Genomic DNA, 5,353 nt, shown 5'->3' on the forward strand with positions numbered 1-5,353 from the left:
GCACTCTATCTCAACCTTGTTCCATTACGGGTTTGAAAGTTTGCGGTTTCGAAAGTTTAGCGGTTCAGAAGTTTATGAAATTTGTGGGTATTTCAGGATATGCATGCACACACGTTTCACAAAATATAAAATTTATTTCAAAATATTTTATTTTTTAATTTTTTTTTTACGAAACCGACCAATTTCGGTCGTTTTTTTTTTTGGCGCAAAAATGCAGGAAACTCTTTTAGTATTTTTTGGCGCAAAAATACGGTTTTCATATAAACAGTAAATGGGGAAGAAAATAATGAAGATGAAATATGGGGGAAGGAAGTTGGGGGATTAAAAATGGGGCCAATAGTTATTTTATTACTTTTGGAGAAGGAATTTTGCCATAAACAATCTGCCTCACGCGCCTACCATGTGAGTCAATTCACACTATGTGACTAGTCAGCTTTCGTGTTAAAATAAAATATAAGAAATAGAGACAGAGGGCCAAAAAGGAACAAGGTTGAGATAGAGTGCCAAAATAAAAAATGGAGCCAAGTTCAATGGGTTGTACATGTATTTGGCCTTTATGTTATTACCGTTGGAGAAGGAAATTTGCCCAAAAATATCTCCCTCACGCGCCTACAGGGTGAGACAACTCACATTCTGAATCTAGTCAGCTTTTATGTTAAAGTAAAATATAAAAAATGGGGTTAGAGTGTCAAAATGGAACAAGATTGAATTAGAGTGCCAAAATAAAAAAATTGGGCCAAGTTTAATGGGCTGTCTATGTATTTGGCCTATAACTAAACTAAAGTTTATAATAGATTGTGGCACAGAAGTCATAGTATTAGTTTTTTTAGTAACAGATAATTACATAGTTTATAAAACGGCAAAGGGCCAAATATACCCCTCTACTTTCGATTTTAAGAATACCCCTCGTTATACTATTGGGTTATCTATACCCCTGCAGTCATACTTTGGGTTAAAATATACCCCTCACTTAAACGGAGGGACACGTGTCATCGTCCTGTTGGTCAATTCTAAATATCTCCTAATTAATTAAAAAGACTCATTACCCATACACGAATTTATTTTTTTATTTTTGTAAAAACTGGAATAAATTGAAATTATTTTTACTAAAAACATAAAAAAACGAAAATATTTTTTTTCCAGTTTTTTTACAAAAAACCTGCTTTAAAAAACTGAATTTTCTTTTCTAAAACAATATTTTTGTAAAAACTGGAAAAAAAAACTGAAAACCAATTTTCTAAAGCAATTAAAAACTGGAAAAAACTGAAATATTTTTAACTAAAAACTGAAGAAAAAAATATATTTGTTTTTTCAGTTTTTACAAAAAATTTGCTTTAGAAAATTGCTTTTTAATTTTTTTTCTCCAGTTTTTACAAAAATATTATTTTCGAAAATATTTTTCAGCTTTTGTTAAAGCAGTTTTTTTGTAAAAACTGGAAAAAAAATATTTTTATTTTTTTCAGTTTTTAGTAAAAAATATTTCAGTTTTTTTCAGTTTTTACAAAAAAAATTGCTTTAGAAAATTGATTTTCAGCTTTTGTTTTTTCAGTTTTTACAAAAACATTGTTTTTGAAAATATTTTTCAGTTTTTTCTAAGGAAGTTTTTTTTTAAAACTGAAAAAAAAAAATTCATTTTTTTAGTTTTTAGTAAAAATAATTTTATTTTTCCAGTTTTTACAACAAAAAAAAAATGTATGAGTAATGAGTCTTTTTAATTAATTAGGAGATATTTAGAATTGACCAACATGACGATAACATGTGTCCCTCCGTTTAAATGATGGGTATATTTGAACCCAAAGTATGACTGCATGGGTATAAATAACCCAATAGTATAACGAGGGGTATTCTTAGACCATTTTCAAAAGTGGAAAGTTATATTTCGCCTTTGCCGTTTATAAAACCACTAATTGTTGTTATCTTACGTGCAATGATTGTCGAAGAGTTGTCTTGTTAAGAATACATATATTTAATTCTTTAATTGATTAATTGATAAGTCCAAAATCTAATTCTTTCCCACATCAAAAGAAAACTAAAAAGAGCATCGCTCGTCTATTCTCCTCATAAATTGCAATCATCAAACTAGTTGTACGAAAAACTTCCATATCATTCTCTAGATTAGGGATAGAAAGTTAGAAACCATTTGAACTCAATAAAAAGTAATCCTATTTGATTAAACTTTTGGAAAAATGAGGATGCCAAACTGTCACGATCCGAAATTCCCACCTTCGGATCGTGATGACGCCTAACATTTCACTTGCTAGGCAAGCAAACGTTAGAATAATATTATCTATTTTTAAAATAATTTTTATATTATTAATAATCAAGAAAACAAAGGCGGAAGCAAAAAGTTTGAAACATAGTGAAATAATCCATAAAAACAACGGTGTCTAAATACCATCACAGAATTGGTGTCACAATTCACGAGCATTCTAGAATAATAAAAATAAAGGTCTGAATAAAATAAAGTTGTCTGGAAATAAACACACAGCTAAAGTAAAATAGACGGGGACTTCAGAACTGCGGACGCCATGCAGTTATACCTCAAGTCTTCTTCAAATAACTGAAATCCGAGCAAGTCTATGGCACGCCGCTGGGACCAACTCCGAAATCTGCACAAGAAGTGCAGAGTGTAGTATCAGTACAATCGACCCCATGTACTGGTAAGTACTGAGCCTAACCTCGACGAAGTAGTGACGAGGCTAAGGCGATTCACTTACATTAACCTGTACGCAATATTAATAATAACAACAAATAATAGAAATAAATCAGGTAACTCATTTATAATAATTGAAGCCAACTCAGCAGTCATAATCCGTTATTAATTCACCCAATTCTGTTGCAGCGTGCAACCCGCTCTCACAATATATTCACATTCAATTCTGTTGCAGTGTGCAACCCGCTCTCACAATATATTCCTTTTAATCAAGTGTGTCATATATTTATTTCAATCAAGTATATATATAAACTTTTAAATAAGTCTGTTGCGGTGTGCAATTCGATCCCCAATATTAACTTTTAAATAAGTCTATTGCGGCGTGCAATCCAATCCCCAATATATATATATATATATATATATATATATATATATATATATATATATATATATATATATATATATATATACTTTTGCTTCCGTTGTGGCGTGCAACCCGTTCCCCCAATATAATTTTAAACAACTCATAAATGTAATACAATTTACTCCAATGAATACCACGTCCAATGAGAAATTATTAAGCATCAATGCACACAATAATTATAATTTATTTATGAACCAAACAATGACAAATAATAATTTATTATGAAAATTATAGAGAAAATAGATAGTTTAATATTTAATATACTAAATGTCAAGTAGCAATTAATGCACATAATTTAAATAAGCATGTAGCAATTATTACAGAAATTTAAGAATTAATATTTAGCAAAGAATAGAAGAGAAATAATTATTATAATAATTAATTTATGATTTTTTAAGTAAGCAGGCAAACAATTAATTTGACGACGTATAGACACTCGTCACCTCGCCTATACGTTGTTCACATGCAATTCACATAACAAATCATTTAAGGGTTCTATTCCATCAAGTTAAGGTTAACCACGACACTTACCTCGCTTTGCAAATTTCCAACCAATTACTCAACCACAGCTTTTTCTTTTAAATTTGTCTCCGAAAGCTTCAAATCTATTCACAAACAATTCAATATATTGAATATTATCATAGAAATTAATTCTATATGAATTTATAAATTTTTCGGATAAAAATCTAAAATTCATTAAAATATTCGACAGTGGGACCCACGTCTCAAATCTCGAAAAAAAATCGCGAAATCCGAACACCCGTTCCGATACGAGTTCAACCATACAAAAATTGTCCAATTCCGATATCAAATGGACCTTCAAATCTTAACTTTTCGTTTTTGAAAGATTTTATAAAAAGTCCAATTTCTTCCATCTAAATCCGAAATAAATGATAAATATTGACATGAATTTATGAAATATAATCACTTTTGGTTAAAGAACACTTACCCAATTCAAAGTCATGAAAATCCCCCTTGAAATCGCCCAAATCCGAGACTTGAAACTCAAAAACAAGTAAAAATGGCTAAGACCCGATTTTATGTATTCTGCCCAGTATTTTCGCATCTGCGGGCTATATTTTCGCACCTGCGGTCACGCATTTGCGAGAAAAATCTCGCATTTATGAAGTAGGGCTGCCAGGTGAGGTTCCGCATCTGCGGACATTTCTGTCGCGCCCGCGACGTCGCAGAAGCGACCAAACGACCGCAGAAGCGGTCTCTTCCTGCAGAAGCGATGCAGCCTTCACAGAAGCGGTCGCGCATTTGCGCCCCATTTCTCCGCAGAAGCGATGCAACTGGCCAGTGCCCAGGTCGCAGAAGCGACCAGCTTCTCGCAGATGCGGTTGCGCACCTGCGATCACCATTGCGCATGTGCGATTACACCAGGTTCTGCCAAGAACCTACTGCTTTCAACATGCTCTAAACAATCTGAATTTTGTCTGAAACTCACCCGAGCCCCTCAAGGCCTTATCCAAATATCCCAACAAGTCCCGTAACATAATACGGATTTACTCGGGGCCTCAAATCTCATCAAATAACATCGAAATTGCAATTCACACCTCGATTCGGACTTTGAGTTTTAAACCTTTTAATTTGCAAACCTCGTGCCAAAACATATTAAATGAATCCGGAGTGACTTCAAATTTGGCACATAAATCATAAATGACTTAACGAAGTTGTTCAAATTTCCAGAATCGGATTCCGGTTCCGATATCAAAAAGTCAACCTCGTGGTCAAACTTAGAATCTTTAGCCTTTAAATTGCTAGTTCCGTTAAATGGTCATAACTTAAGCTAGGGACCTCCAAATTAAATTCCGGGCATACGCCCAAGTCCCAAATCACGATACAGAGCTACCAGAACTGTCAAAACACTGATCCGGGTCTGTTTGCTCAAAATGTTGACCAAAGTCTACTCAGTTGAGTTTTAAAGCTCCATTTCACATTTTAATCCATTTTTCACATGAAAAATTTCCGAAAAATTTTACGTACTGCGCACGCAAGTCGAGAAATGATAAATGGTGTTCTTCAAGGTCTTAGAACACAGAATTACTATTTAAATTTAAAGATGATATTTTGGGTCATCACATTCTCCACCTCTAAAACAAACGTTCATCCTCGAACGGAGTTAAAAAAAGTACTTGAGCTGGAGAAAAGATGTGGATATTTACTCTGCATATCCAACTTGGACTCCCAGGTAGATGCCTCTACTGGATAACCTCTCCATTGCACCCGAACTGAAGGATAACTCTTAGACCTCAACTGTCGGACCTGCCGGG

The sequence above is a fragment of the Nicotiana tomentosiformis genome, chromosome 4 (genome assembly GCF_000390325.3).
Source record: "Nicotiana tomentosiformis chromosome 4, ASM39032v3, whole genome shotgun sequence".
Classification (NCBI taxonomy): Eukaryota; Viridiplantae; Streptophyta; class Magnoliopsida; order Solanales; family Solanaceae; genus Nicotiana; species Nicotiana tomentosiformis.